Source organism: Rattus norvegicus, chromosome 1, assembly GCF_021556685.1.
Source record: "Rattus norvegicus strain SHRSP/BbbUtx chromosome 1, alternate assembly SHRSP_T2T, whole genome shotgun sequence".
Taxonomy (NCBI): domain Eukaryota; kingdom Metazoa; phylum Chordata; class Mammalia; order Rodentia; family Muridae; genus Rattus; species Rattus norvegicus.
Window position 1 is genome coordinate 62564849 of NC_141534.1, and position 16489 is coordinate 62581337.

The window sequence follows — 16489 nt, forward strand, 5'->3', positions numbered from 1 at the left end:
ACTAGATATATTCACAGTCTGTTAGGTGCAGTATTGTGAATCCTCTTCTGACCCTGACTCAGCTTTTATTTTTACTTTTTATTTTTTCAGTTTTATTTTTATTACGCTACTCAAGTAAATTAATACTAAATTAATGAATCTGGGAAAATGAGAATTAGTTTAAATGAGTAAATAAAATGTGAAATGTTTTTTATTGAAAGCATAGTGTCAAAATTATAGTTTTTAGCAGGGCATTTAAAATACATGCTTTTTAGAAAACCATTTATTTATTTCCTTTACAATCCTGTCTTCCCAGTAACCCACCATACAAATCTTCCCTCCATCACACTTTTCCTGAAATGGCAAAGCTTGTTTCGGGGTGTCAACGCCCATGAATGCTTTTTAAAAGATTGTAAAACAGATACCTGAGGAAAAAGTACGACTTTTATGCAGTTTTAAGCATCTGATTGTATACTTCTTTACATTTCACAAGAACAGACCCCTCTACCTAGACCTGAAGTTAGGAGCTAAATTTCAGGAGTGACAATGCCACAAACAGCATGCATCAGTGTATAGAAAAATCTTTTTATTCCTTTGTAGACACAGGAACAGCTGGCTACTTGGCCAGTGAGCCATAAAGCAGTGTCAGGTCTGGTTATATAACCATTCCCCAGTTTTTGTTACCTCCTCTGTGAGGAAGAAACATGCATGAAATTTTGCTAATATCTCTGGTGAGTCCCTGAAGTAGTATAGCTTCCTCTTTTCTTTGCTCAGCCTCTTACCCCTTCCAAGGAAGAGCTTCAGGAAGTTTTACCTACTTGAGCTCCACTGAGTAGAGGCTGGCAAGGGTCTCTAGTGTGACAGTGATATGTGGATCCATAGGTCCTCAGTGGAATCTAGCACATGCAGCCAGGAGCACCTGAACTCTTCCTCCAAGTCAGTTGCCCCTGCTTCCACTCTGACCAAGAGTGGTCCTGGCCATTGGGAAACCCCAGCAGAGGTGCTGCCCACCCCTGTGACTGTCTCCCAGCCCATATGAACAGACCTCCCTCCACCACCTCCTCTACCACAGGTCCACTACACCAGATATTGGTGGCATTTCAGTGGATTTGCCACTCCCCCCTCCTTCTGCAAACAAGGCAGCATCCCAGTCTGCACAGGTGGCTGGGAAAAAAGAGTGAGGAGCAGCAGTGGTGGTCTGAGATATAGAAGGCCTGTCTGGACAAGGAAGCAGAGAGGAAGCACAGGGAGCAGGAGAGGAAAAGGCGACAGATGCACTCTCATTCCCTGAACTTGCTTCCTTCTCATCTTTGACCACACCGACCAAACCAGGAAAACCTTCCACACTGCAGAGGCCCCAAGAAACAGTCATTCTGGTGTTGTAGTCCCTGCAGCAGCCCCCCACTATTGAGCACAGGGATCTGCAGTTCATAACTATCAGAAAAGAGGTGCTGTCCTCTGGGGAGTCTGTCTCCAGACCCATAAAAATAAGATGTCAGGAAGAAGCTGGAGAAGCAACAGCAAATGCACCTTGTGGATATGCTAAGCAAGGAGATCCATGAGTTGCAAAACAAGGGGGACGGTAGTGCAGAGGAGACTGACTGCCTGTGGACGCTTATGCTGGAGTGGCAGTTCCAGAAGAGACTTCAGGCCATATTTCTTGCGTTTCTCCCAGGTTCATTTCATAAAACTGTTCAAGAAGCACAACATTTGATGTTTCCATAGTAGAAATTTATAACAACAATGTTTTTGCCCTTCTGGCCTTAGACAGTTCTACAGTGGTGTCTATGGTTAAGTGCCAGGCAGTGAGAACCCAGGAGTAACATTCAGAGGTACAAAGAATGACCAGCAGGTGAGGTGCTCCTGGAGCCCAGTGTCCTGAGTGCAGGTCCTCAACCTTACAGCTGCCCACTCCAGCTGTGCCTGGGATGGAGCCAGTGCTACCAACTTTGGAGGCATCTCAGGGAGTGTGCTTAGTATGTGTCCCATTGCTTCAGTGCATGACAAGGTTAATCTGCAGGAGTAGCAAGGATTTTAGCCAGCTCGCGTTCTGTATCTGAGGAAGAACATGTCTTTAAGAACATCAAGATGCTCACCTCTAGCACATATCAGCTTTATATATCAAAGATATCATAATAAAGCTGTTTAAAACATAAAAAGTTATAAGGTAGCTCAAGGGTAGGATTACTGACCCTGAGTATTATATCTAATTAAACACACACACACACATACACACACACACACACACACACACACACACACACACACACAGAAAGAGCTACAAAAGTTGGAAAAATAAACGAATCTTAAAAATATATAAATAAATGTATAATTATTAAAATCTATATGAGAGTCAATGTTTATCACCCAGCATTGAGAAAGGGGCTTAGAGAAATGAATTATCCCCCTCCAACCTCAAAAAACATACGCACACACACAATCAATGACATGTGTAATTATACCAGGAAATACCCGTATTTTATAGAATGCCATAATCGAAAGTAAGAACCATCTTTTTTGTTAAGGGTTGCCAATACATTCTTTTTCCAAGGTGTGTGCAGCTGTGCCAGTCTTGTTCACTATGGGATGGAAGAGGTCCCTGACCTGTGAGCCTAGAGGTGAGCAGGGGATCTTTGCTCCATTCTGAGACTGAGAAAGGCAGGATGCCCACTCAAGGGTCCATAGCAGGGAAGGTTTTCAAGCTATGACAGTGCTGGAAAAGCCTATACAAGGCACACAGTTAGCAGTGATGTGTTTGCAGGGAGTCCAAGGAACCAGCTTTGTACTGATGCAGGTGGGCAAGCATTTATCATCCACCTCCCACTATGACAGCAATGAGAGTATTGCTTAAGTTTTATTTCATAGATTTGATCCCTGACCAAAATACCAAAAACTGCACCCTTAATGATGTAGCAAATAGAATAGTGGATGCTAGGCCAGGAACCTATGATGCTTCTAATACCATTGTGTATTTCCGAGCAAGGAAGGAGAGGTATCAATGGACAGCAGTCTGTTTCCCCACGAGTACTCTACCACTGAGTTAGTAGCCTTAGCCCTCCTCACCTCTAGAAAAAGGGTGTCACTAAGTTGTCCAAGCTGATCTTAAACTCATGATGTAGACCAGGCTAGCCTTGAAGTTCTGATCCCCCTACCTACTGTGTGTCTTGAGTGTCTGGTATTACAGGCCCGTTTATCTATGGATTAGTAGCCCATGGTAGAGTCCATGATCCCATGACCCTCTAGTTCTCACCCTGTGGAGCTATTGGCCTAAGGGGGAGATGGAGTCCATCTGAAGGGATGGGTCAACAAGACAACTCTGTAGAGTGGGGAACTCATCATTCATATTGGGTCCCTGCTGGGAAGAGGAGAAATCAAGAGGAGGGAGGAGATTGGTGTTGGGGAATCCTCCTCTTCCTCATCTTTCTCCTCCTCCTCCTCCTTCTGCTGCTAATGCTGCTGGTGCTATTGCTGTTTCTCCTGTTGGTGCTGTAGCTTCTGCTGGTGTCTTTTCCTTGGCCATGTGTCTGAAATCACCTCCTGTTTATACTCAGGACATGACAGAATTTCAAGATGGCACTGTGAGAGAAAAAAAGTCAATTTATTCTAAGCAAAAATCTTATGCGGTAGAATACTTAGATTACCATTTGGAGCTTTGATTGCCTTATTATTTTATCAAATCTTCTCTTCTACTTCTCAGTTAAGATTTTTGAAAGAAATCATTTAGAAATGTTACATATATATATATATATATATATATATATATATATATATATATATATATCAATTGCTAGGTCTTAGGAATGAAAAAATCAGTATGCAAAACAATATGCATGCATGCAGGATTCTGACCATCAACAATAACCAACAAACTAGGTTGTTGATACTTATTCAGTGACAAACCTTGTTATTAATTTTAAGGCTTAAAGGAGTGGGATGTTACATTTGAAAACATAAGACTCTGTTCTGCAGCACTTGTGATTGATGACCACATGTGCTAGAACCAGTAGCCCATGGATGAGTCCATGAGCCCATGAATCTCTAGTCCTCACCCTGTGGGAGCTATTGGCCTAAGGGGGAGCTGGAGTCCATCTGAAGGGATGGGTCAACAAGAAAACTCTGTAGAGTGGGGAATTCATATTGAGTCCCTGCTGGGAAGAGGAGAAATCAAGAAGAGGGAGAAGGCTTGGTGTTGGGGAAACCTCATAAAAGAACTTAGAGAAGATACAAGGTAAGAATTGTGGGGAAAATGGAAACCAGAGACAGAGGAAGGACCAGCATAGAACAAACTAGAAAGGACAAAGCACGAAGGTACCTGGGCTGTGCCTGCTGCTTGTTATCTGGACTCTCCCTGTGGCTCATTTCTGGGGTGAGATTCTGTTCTGCCCCAGGCGAGGTTTCTTTCTCCTTGGCAAGCAGCAACAAAGCTTTATCAGGGCATTTGCTATATTCCTGGTCCACCCCTTAAAACCTCTGTGCCGGACCCTGCTGGAGATGGGCTTATCCTCTAATGGGGCTCTGTGGGAGAGTAGATTATCTTCTTTTATTTCCTTGTTGCTACTCTTCTCACTGAAGATGCTTGTTGTTTGAATGTATGGGACACTCATGGCACATTTGTGATAGTGGTCCTGTGTAGGTGTCATCGGTAGTGGCCTGAGACGACCAGCCACAGTGGACCTTCTTCCTCCTTTTGTATGAACCTTCTGGCCATAATGAGATACGTGACCTTGGGAGAATGACACCTGCAAGGTGTCAAGGACTGGCAGGCTTCCACTCCTCTTTCTTTGTAATCTAAAAGCAGCAGCAGGATCAAGGCTAGGAAATGGGGCTGCAATGGGACTCACTTGCTGTGCCTGGGCTGTGCAGCCATACCCCGGGAGAGCCTGCTGTTGTAGGAAGCAATAAGTTGCCATTTCCTCATTATATTTTCTTTTTATTAGGGAGTATTTTATTACAGAGGCTTGAAATCCCATGCATTTCATCGCACCCAAAATTTCAGGGTCTGGCCTGAGGGGAAGCAGTTCTTCACAGCGAACTGTGAACCTCTTCCCGTGTTCTTTGAACCAGGCGTGTTTCATCACCTCGCTGGCTGTTGGTCTATACATTGGATTTACTGTTAGTAATTGACTAAGGAGTTTCTCCAGTTCTTCTGAAACCCCACAGGGGGCAGGATACACCCCTGCAACAACTTGTTTTTGTAATTCTTGGATGATCACAGAATCAAATGGGAGCTTTCCCACTACCATATAATACAAGACCACTCCTATTGTCCACATATCATTCTTTATCCCGTCATACAGAAGTCCAAGGAAGCGTTCCGGGAAACCAAAAGAATACGCACCGCAGTGCTGGTTTAGCATTTGTCCAGGTTGTGTTTCGGTGCTAAGCCCAAAGTCGATGACTTTGACCTTTTTGTTTTTATCAATCATTATATTGTCCACTTTCAGGTCTCGGTGAACAATCCCCTTTCCATGGCAGTAGCTCACTGCTGATAATATCTGTTCAAATATTTGCCGGGCCTCATCCTCCTCTATGTGCCCTGACTCTCTGATGTACTGGTAGAGTTCTTGGCCTTCCACCAGCTCCATTATGAGGTATATTCTAGTTTTGTTTTCAATGACTTGTAAGAGAGAAACAATGTTGGGGTGGTAGATCTTTCTCATTATGTTTGCTTCTGTCATGGCTGGCCGGAACCACTGCTTGTTCTTTCGGAGAACTTTGACCGCCACTGGGGTTCCTGTGAGCCGGCGGTGGGCCAGGAGGACCTTGGCATGGCTTCCTTTTCCAATAGTCTTCAGTACTTTATATTGGGAATGAAAGGTTCCCTCCTGAGAGATACTGGGATCGGGACTAGAAGGTGGTAACTCTTCCTCAGTCTCTGTAGGCATTTTATCAGTACTAATGCTACCTAAAAATAACAAACAAATGGAATCAAATAATGAAAAAGATGGAGCAATTCAGGAACTAAAATTACACATGTGGAACCTAAAAGAAACAAATGAAACAAAAAGAAAAAAATAATAACAAAGAAAAGACTAGACTAGAAAAATAGAGTAAAATTATGAACAGGGGGAAATATGAAGAATCATAAGTAAAAGCCACCCAAATAACCATCCCCAAAAGAGAAAGCCAAGAGCACACAAATACTAAATGTAATGATGAAAATAAAAATCGTTATACTACAATAGGATTGGGCGGCCAAAGCTGATCAATACTGTGAATGGATGTAGTTTGAAGAAAAAGGTCAGATGAAAGAAACGAGAGGAGAAAGAATTAGTATAAGACAAAACAAACAAATGTAAAAAGCCAACACTTAAGGGAAAACTCCATTGAATTTCAGGACCTAGTGATCCACAAAAATCCACAACTCTCCAGAGCAAAATACTGAAAATTAAAATTAACCAACCACAAGGAATGAGGCAGTTAAATATCAGTGAATAGTAAACCTTAAACAAAGGCCGAAGAGTCAAAGTGTCACAAAGGGCAAATTTGTATCAAGTCTAAGCCAATGATTGCTTGTACTCAATAAATGGAGAAACAGGAATAATGTAAAAGGATGAAACCGCAGGGCATTGAAAATGAGATAGAGTTAATCATCCAACTGCAGAACCGTAAATAATGAAAGCAGTAATATAGCATGTGAGAACATAAAAACCACCACCAAAATGAATCCAGCAATCCATAATAAATAAATAAATAAATAAATAAATAAATAAATAAATAAATAAAATAAAACCACAATAAGGAAATAGCCAGTGGTCTTGAGAATATATGGCCTAATTCTATCTCTTAAACACATAGAAAAAAAATCAATCCATAAATAAGCAGCCAGCAGTCTACGTAGGCCTTTAATCTGATATTATGGGGTTGGCATATCAAATTCCTGGGAGCCACTGGAGAGCCAAGACAGGTACTTGGGCAGCTGCAGGCCAGTGAGAGAGCCTGTCTTGAAAATGAGGTTGAGGACCTGCCTCAGGAACAGGAGCCAGGGTGACTTCTAGCCTCTACACTCTTTTGCACTGAGGTGCAGGTAATATAGATACAAGGGGCAAAAGGGGATGGGCACGTGCGTGCACACACAAACACACACACACACACACACACACACACACACAGGCACACACACAGACAAACACCCAGATTCATACAAAACACACTCACGTAGGAACAGGCACACACATACTTACACACAAGTAAACCTGGAAAAATGCACATCACAGACACACACACACACACACACACACACACACACACAGGGACACACACACACACAAAAGAAGTGGTACACACATACAAACATACACACAAACAAACCTGTAAACTCACACACTCCTACATATACTGACAAACACACAAGCGAAAGTGTACACACACTCACACACAGGCAAATCTGTCTGCACACACTCTCTTACACACACTGATACATACACATATACACAGTACAGTAAAATCCAATACAACCACACACAGCTCACAAGATACAACCAAGTCGCAGAGGGCTCCACTCCACACCTCCTCTCAAAGCACTCAAAGAAATCTAGGCCTGGCAACAGCTTAACATCTGTTGGCTGGGACGCCTCACAGTCGCTCCTCATGAGGTCACAATAGGACCTGTCATGACATGGTTGGGAAGGGCTTCAAGGCTCTGGCTTCTGTGGGCTATGGAGAGATTTAAGGCTTTTAGAAATCAAAGCCTGTAAGATGTTTACCTCTCCTCGGTTCTCTGTTTAGAATGTTTTCTATGCCTCCTGCTTCAAAGTCGTCATGTCTACACTCAGGGTGTCACTTTTTCATTGAATTCTGAATGATTAGCCTCAAAATGATGGTACACTGTTAAATAAAAATAAAAAAAAAACAAAGCTGTGTTTCTAAACTGACCCATCAAGATGACACTGATTTCATAAATCCTCAGAAAGGCTCTAGGTTATCATCAAACACCTGAGACAAAGCTGCAGGGATAGGCAGAGCACTTGCCTCCCAAGGGTGAGGAATTGAGTTTCAATCCCCAAAACCCCCATCAATGTTGGATGCATCAGCAAAGCCCACAAGCTCAGCATCTGTGGAGTGGGGAGGGGTTGGGGCTTGAAGACAGGTGGTCTGACATGCAGGTGTGAGGACCTGTCCAGAGGATGGCCTCTGACAGGACATGGAGTAGTGGTATGAATGGACACCTAGGCACATAAGGGGGTATGCATACACAGGCAGACACTTCCTATCACACAGAGGTTGGCATGATGTATAGAAAACCAAGTCCATCCTGAGTGTAGGGCTCACTTTAAATATTAAGGTCCAGTGATGGAAGAGGCATGTATGAGGACAAGGAGCCCTGTGCAACCTGGGGCCAGAAGGAACAGAGTGGCTATGCTGACACAGTTGAAATGAATTCTCAATCACAGTCTGTGACAGCCAGGTCACAGGACCCAGTCTGCTGTGTTATTTGTGAGCAGCCAGTGCAGCCAGAAGCTAACTATTGAGCACTGACTGGCCCAAGCCCAGAAAGGGTCTCTGTTTCTCAGATTGCTGGGGGCAGTGCAGTGTGTAGCGCTTTCCTTCTGAAGACTCTTCTGGGGTTTGGAGTCCCCTGTAGAGGACTCTCATGGCTAGAGACACTAAGCCTGGGAGGAAAGATCCTCATCTGTAGAGTTCACTGAAAGGCCTGAGAGCAGAAAAGGAAAGAAACAGCAAAATGTGCCACCTCTGCTCACTGTGGTTCAGCTTCTGCCTTTGCAGCTGAGCTCAGGTGCCCTGGAGTCCTCCCTAGCCTGAGTCAGTGATCTCAAGTTTAAGTCCCTACACCCTGGTTTCAAAGCACAGTTTCAGGCAAGAAAAGCTGTGAACACCATCTAGACATTGTTGTCTACATTTGAGGGGGACTGTTGAGCCCCAAAGGGAGCAAGGGTTACAAGGTCAGGTATTATAGGAATGGCCAGGGTTGGAATCCAAGTTCCAATCTCCCTTTGCTCTGGGCAGAGGGTAGGCCTGGCAATTGGTTCCTGCTGTGTACATGGGGAGAATCAAAGGGTCTTATGGGATCGCTGGCACAGACCTGCCCAAGCATGGCTTAGGGAGCCTCACACCAACTCAATATTTGATGTGTTCCCAGTTTTGTCTACCACCCTCAGCTGTGTGCCATTTTCCCTGCCTCCTGCAAGGGACCCTAAATATCTTCCTATAAAAGGCGATCAAGGAGGAGTTGCACAAGGACAGGTGGGGCTCTGTGGGGAGGTTCACATGGGCTAACACATTAGAGGGCCACAGTCCCTGGATTGATGCTGGATGGACACCCTCCTCTGACATCCAACAGAGAGATCTTCACAGAGATCAAGAGAAGGCTTCTCTGAATAGCTGTGCAGAGCACCTCCGATTCATGGACTTAGGACTGACACCCATAGGATGCTTTTGAGGAGCCGATTGTGATTCAAGGGCTCATCTGCCTGGGTCCATGTGCCTCTAGAGATGAGCCCAGGACTTGGCTGTGGCTGGTTATGGGGTCAGATCAGAGGATTGGAGGGGGCTTGTCCTTGGCTCCTGGGAGTAGAGCAATTTTTCTTTCCCTGCCCCTACTTTTTTTGCTTTTCTTTCCTTGGCATAAGGAGGGACTGGAAGAAGTCTGTCTATGGGGAGTGAGGCTGGCTGGGAAACTGCTCGCTGTTCTACATTGTCATGCAGCTGGGGGCTTGGGGTTGTTGGCAGGATAACCTCTGCACCATTCCAGTCTGCTTCTCTCCACTTTATCCATGCATCCCTGTCCCAGGGCTGGGAGACCTGGATACAAAAGTCCCACCTGTGGCTTCCAGTCCAGGGATGGAGTCCCTCAGTGAATGGATTCCAGATGGTTCTGTGTAAAGCTGCATCGAACAGGGTAGTTACTGAACATGTGGGTACATGGAGGAGGATACTGCACTGCACCCACCCACATTTCATATAAAACCAATCCTCATGCTCTGGTACTAATTGGTTCTTTTTATACCTTTCACCATTTTTGCTATTCACTGTACTGTTAAGGGTGGATTTTCATTGTTTCACTTCTGCAAAAAGACAGAGTTTAGCATTGGAGACTCCCTACAGCCTGGCTGGAAGGGAGGCCTACACCCATGTTTCCTTCTAGGAAAAAGCTCTTTCATAGGATGCCTCCCTGAGTCCCAGGATGTGTGGAGGGCTCTGTGCCCTACCCAGGGTTGACCTCAGTATATTAACGGGAGCAGAGGCTTCTCTCTGATAGAACAGTACCACCCTCCTGCAAGATGTCTATGATGGTTTGTATATGCTTAGCTCAGGGAGTGGCAATATTAGGAGGCGTGGTCTTGTTAAAGTAGGTGTGTCACTGTGGGCATGGGCTTTAAAACCCTTTTCCTATCCACATGCAAGCCAATCTTCCCCAAGAAGCCTTCAGATGAATATGTAGACCTCTCACTTACTCTGGCACCATGACTGCCTGGATGCTGCCATGCTCCCAGCTTGATGATACTGGACTGAGTCTCTGAACCTGCAATCCTGTGTCCATTAATGTTGTCCTCATAAGAGCTGCATTGGTCATGGTGTGTCTGTTCTCAGCAGTAAACCCCTAACTGAGACAATGTCAATGTTCCCTGCTCCAGCTTCCTGGCTATAGAAGCTTCACACATGAGCGGCATTCTCTTGGGATATGGGCTTAATAGGCTCTAGGCTGTCTGCTTGATCTGAGAGTGTTAGGACATCCTGCTCCTAAGGGCATTGTTACTGTTCCCATGCAATACTGTGAAAACATCAGCAGACTCATGCTTTCTTACCCCCCTGAACACAATGCTGCCTTTTCCAGGAGTGGATCCAACAGCTCTCAGAACCTCCTCAGGAACTATGTGTTACCCAAGGATTACCTGCACTTGCTTACACACCCCTATTCTGTGTCCTGAAAACTTTTCAAAGCCCATTCATCTGAGACTGGTGAGTTCAGGACAGTAGTCCCAAGTGTCTTGTCCTACGCTGACAGTTCATTCTCATGAGGCATCACTTACCCTTGACAGAGGATTTTTCCAAGGGGCATTGGATGTGCAGGAGAATTGTGTGTGCTGACTCCTGTCAGATCAGCACAGGATACCATCAAGGCCCCATTTGCTCTTGATTTTGGAACTCATGGTCTTGGCACTGTCTTGTTGTTATTTAGGTCCCTGTCAGTCCCTAATTGAATTTTAGCATGGGAACCCAGGGCAGTTGTCTTCAAAAATATTCCTAGTATGGGCCACATATTCACCTTGCCAGACATAAAGCACAAAGAAACACCAGGCAGGCAGAGAACCCTCAGGGGCTGGAACTGGCATGTTCAAATATTCTGGCTTGACCTTGGCCAGCACAGATTCAGAGAACATCTTCTATGTAGGAAGATCTCCTTCCTCCTCTCAGAGTTTAGGACATCTAGAGGTAGGCTAAGGTGCTGGCACAATGTGAGCAGAGGCAGCACTCTGGGCTTGTTCAGTGTCAAAGCCTCCCTGCCACCCCTGTATCACAGTCACAGCAGCACATCTCATGAGAATTCTAGGGCTGCTGATATCCTGGATGAATAATCCATGTTCTGCTGCTAGTTTCTTTGCTTCCACATGGACAACTGAGAGAAGGGATTGATTAAGTGTAGGTGAGGAAGCCCTGCAAATATCTACTTGGTGTTAATAAAGACAATGGGTTCTGACTGGCAAGATCTTTGAATTAGATTTTGAAAAATGCCACCTAGGAACAGTTAGTAGGTACTCTCAGGAAGGTGCAGCATGGTGGGCACAATGGGACAGGATCCCTGAGGCTGGTGCAGTGGGACAGGGTCGTTGGGGCAGGTAAAACTGAGTAGGAAACGTGAGCCAGGAACAACCGGGCAGGGACCCTGGTTCAGTTACAACAGAGCAGGAATCCTGGGGGAGATGCAAGGGTGCATGAGTCCTGGGGAAGGGATCTTGTAGTTGTGGCCCTGTGGCATGTGCAACTGGCTGGGACCCTGGGGCAGGTGCACTGTGACGTGCACCCAAGCTGGAATGTTCAGACAGGTGTGTGTTTGCTTCATGCAGCTGCTGTCTGAAGTAGAGAACACTGGCAACTGCCCCAGAGGGGATTTTGGGAACTCCTTCCAAGAATCCCTTAGCTCCTAACTGAGAAGCTATACATTCCACAGATGGACCTTTATTGAGATGAGCAGATTCTAAGGGAGCTGCCTTGAATGAACAGCCAAAGAAAGCAGAAATGAAGAACAAGCAATTGCAGCAGACATGTTCAGTGTGTTTTCGACCAGAAAAGTAGGACTGGAAGAAACTGATTAAGTCAAATCACTTCACTGTCTATCCATCCATCCATCCATCCATCCATCCATCCATCCATCCACCCACCCACCCACCCATCCATCCATCCATCCATCCATCCATCCATCCATCCATCCATCCATCCATTTCCCTGAGGGAAGTCAGCTTTTCTTTCTGAGAAGGTCAAAGCGGCGCTCCCTTGTGGTGACAATGAGGATTGCAGGCAGTGAGATAAGTGGGTATTTATTTATTTATTTATGTATTTATGTATTTATGTATTTATTTATTTATTTATTTATTTATTTATTTATTTATTTATTTATTTCATGATCTGCGATAGACTGCCACTTGTGGCCAGTCCCCATCTGCATCAGCTGTACCATAAACCCAGTCTCAGTGTGACACAGAAAAGGCCTAATTGGAAAGTATGTCCTCTCTCTAAGCGACACTGTATAATAACATACTCTGGACTGCAGGTCAGTCAAGGCCTGTGTTTAGGAGACTTGTGGACAGATGAATGTCTGTGAGTCTGGACTTAGACTCTGTGGAGGGCTCAGGTCACCTGACTGTCCTGAAGCTTCCCACTGTGATTTATTTCCCTCCTACAGAGCCAGCCACCTGAGCAACTGCATTTCCTGGTTATCCCCTAATCCACTTACACTGTGTAGAGTGTTCAATCTCAGGGAGGGCCTGGGAATCTGAGAGACACCACTGAGCCCCCTGGGCCTGGCTGACTCAACCTGAGGCTACTCTGTGTGTCTTCATTTTGCTCACCCTCCAGAGACCTCAAAAGTCAGCAGTGAGCTTGCTGAGAGGTCAGGAACCTCCATATTGGCCCAAGAGCAACTGTCCTCTTTTACAGGTTCATCCACAGAGCATGTAATTCTGATTGGTGAGACAGTCTGGAAGAGTGAAAGATGTCATCTCCCAAGGACAAGTGCTGTGCTAGTGGACACTGAGGAACTTCAGGGATCAAACCCTTCCCCATTCTTCTCCAGCCTCTCTTGTTCTTCGTTGAGATGTTTCCTGCAGATCTAAAAGATATAGGCAATCCATGACATGGGTTTGAACATAATCTCGACATTTTATTCATTGCCTGATAACTAAGACTAGGTAAAATTTATTTATTTATTCATTCATTCATTCATTTGTTAAACATACGTACAGGGTAGCTGTATTTAGAAAGACCAGAGAGGGCATCAGATGTCATTAGAGACATTTGTGAGCCTCCATGTGTTTGCTGGGATTTGAACTCAGGACCTCTGGAAGAGCATTCAGTGCTCTTAGTCACTTACCAATCTTTCCATTTTCCAGGCTAAATTTTTACTTCCAATAATGTCTTCTTTATTCAGGTTACATCCTGATCCCAGTCACTCTCCCTCTTCCCTTCCCAGTCCCACCTTACAAATCCTTTCTACCATAATGCTCTCCCTTCTCTTTGGACAAGGGGAGAGTCCCTGGGTACCACACCACCCTGGGACATCTAGTCCCAGGTGGCCCGAGCACATTCTGCCCCACAGATTTACAATCAGGCAGTCCGGGTATGGGGAACAGATCCAATGGCAGGCAACACAGACTGAGACAGCCCTGGATCTACTTGTCAGATGACCCACATGGAGACCAACTGCAGATAGCTAACCCGGCTCTGGGGTTGGTTGCACAGGCTCTAGCATACTCCATGGTCCAAGGTATCTGACTGTCGGGGACTTCTTGTAGTGTTTTAACCCAACCAGTTTCCTTGTCACTCTCCCCCCACTCTTCCACAAGACTTCCCGAGCTCTATCTGAGGATTGGCTGTGGCTTTCAGCTGCTGAGTGAAGCCTCTGGAGACATGTGTGCTACTTTTCTGTCTGCAAGTAAATCAGAAAGAATATCATAAATAGTGTCAGAGGTTGTGTCTGTCACATGAGACAGATCTCACTTTGTGTCAGTCATTGACTGGTTGGTCCCTCAATATCTGCTTTACCTTTATCCCTGCACACTTATTGGCAAGACAGACTTCGAGTTGAAGGTTTTGTGAATGTATTGATGTCTCCTTCCTCTTCTAGAAGTGTTTCTTGTTACAGGAGGTGGCCATTTCGTTTTCATGCTCTGGTAAGCCTGCAAGGGAGGCTTTGTGTTGGGTCCAGTAGTTAAAAGCAAGACCTGGGAAGAGGAACGGCAGAGTTGTGATCTAGGACTTCCTGCAGCAGCCAGCTCTGGGTCCTGGGAGCCTAGGCAGGCTTTGCAGTCATAGAGCTCCATCCACTGCCCAAGTCCCATCCTGACACTTTCTCCATCTCTATTACAGACCATTGTAATTCTGGCATAGTCGCTCTGTCCTGGGCCCGATAGGCCATCCTACCCTGGAAGAACAGAGAGTTCAAGGACGGCCAAATTTCACTTAAGCAAACTTGTTCTCAGACTGTGTGGTTGCTCTGTCTTAGCTCTCATAACACACTTTCCTCTACGTTGCCTTAGGCTGTATCCTCCAAGCATCCCACCATGCATCAGCTGCATATCCTGACGAACCTACCCTAGGGTCCCTGATAATTCCAGATACTTTAATGTTCTCCCAGGATAGACTGTGGCCTCCGGTGTTGCTCACATTGATCCTAGAAGTTCTTGGGAGCCTCCATGCCATGGCATAGGATGTCTCTGAATCCGCACTGGCCTGAGGGATTCCATCTGGCACAGGATTCTCTCCCTATTGTTGAATTTTGGCTCTTACGTTTTTCAGGAATGGCTCTGCATGTGGTCAATACACACTACCCTGGAAGACCAGAGAGTTCAAGGACGGCCAACATTCACTTAAGCAAACTTTTTCACAGAGTGTGTGGGTCCCATCAGCAGAGAGTAGCCTCCACATTGCAATGATGTGCAAACTTCTGCCTTTCAGCCATGATGGAGGGTAGCCTGAGGACCCTCCACAAACCACAGGTGGGTGATGTGTAAATTGGGCATGTTATTGGGTCAGGTCTTCAGTGCAGTGCCTTAAGCTGACAGCCTTTTGGGAGGGCATATGCTTCTCTATTAAATGAACTGGTTCCACTGTTGGCCTGGACTCTGCTGTGTCTGCCGCTCATGCTCTCCTCCAAGTCTCTAACTGTCCCTAACTCTCCTTGACTGGCTGGTCAATCAGTCTTCATACCAGTCTAGAGCCGTTCTATAAACACAGAGCCCAGACTGTCCTCTGCCGACGTTTAACAGGGCTGCTGGTTTAGTGTCCTGGGTTCCCTATGGGGGTGCAAACTCAAGTTTCTTAGGTCCCTATGTGTCTGACAAAAAGCCTTTAGAACAAGGTAGATGTGAAGAAATCAGGAAATAAACTCCTGCAGTACTTCATGTCTACCACTGGAGGGCTCTACACTTTTCTGGTCCTGGTGTGCTACTCAGCAAACCCTCTCACTGGAAGGCCCTGTGCCTGAAGCAGAGAACCTCTGCTAAACACAATGTTACCAAGAAACTGGCTGTATCTTCATGGCAGCCTGTAGAAGATTCTTCACGACCCTGAGGACCCAATTGGGAAACCTTAGGTAGGCAGGGTGTGGGAGCCACCAGGGCTGTATGGAGACCTTACCCAGAATTTAATCTCCAGCTGTGCATTCCGATTAACATGACCCACACTCCTATGAAGGTCTCTGGGTGGCTCCTGATATGAGTTGGGGGAGGGGGGAGGACAAGGAAGCTGGGTCAAGACAGAAGCACTGTCCTTACTCACTGCGTCTGGGCTTGTTCCTGCCCTAACTGGGAAGCAGGAACCAAACACCCCCTCCTCATGGGACTGTCCGTGATGAGGCCAGCTGAGGATCTGAACTGTCAGCAAGAAAGACAGGAGCTGTATGTGCCACAGACCAGAGCACAGTGTCCCGCATAAGCCCATCTCTCAAATGATGCCATCTCCTCCCCAGAGTGGCTCCAGTCTGGGTTAGGAGTGGGTCATGTACTCTGAGCTCTCTGCTACTCCTGCAAACACAGCAATGGTGCCTTCTCATGCTCATCTATACTGAGCCTAGGGAGCAGCCAGAGGTCATACTCATGGGAATTCAGACTCAGTTCAATCTGCTATCCTGTAGCCCATGAGTCTGGACTCAACTTTACTGGTCAAGGCCAGTGGTTTATTTCCTGGACAAGACTTTGAGAATGTTAGTGACACATTGTATGCCCTTGGCTGGCCTTCACTCTAATAGCCCTGAGTGACCATTCCAGCCTGCCCTCAGGGATTCAGATCAGCATTGGCCAGATCAGGCTCTTTGCTACCTGGTCCTATAGCTCAC

General features: G+C 45.8%; 1 pseudogene across 1 annotated transcript; it reads right to left on the bottom strand.

Annotated features, from left to right (window-relative positions):
• Window positions 1-2418: 2418 nt before the first annotated feature.
• LOC148007096 (sperm motility kinase Y pseudogene) lies at window positions 2419-5605 on the bottom strand (annotated as a pseudogene). The gene is made up of 2 exons (XR_015646204.1): window positions 4292-5605; window positions 2419-3555 (listed from the first exon to the last, which is right to left on the bottom strand). The product of XR_015646204.1 is annotated as a sperm motility kinase Y pseudogene, transcript variant X2 (transcript).
• Window positions 5606-16489: the final 10884 nt, after the last annotated feature.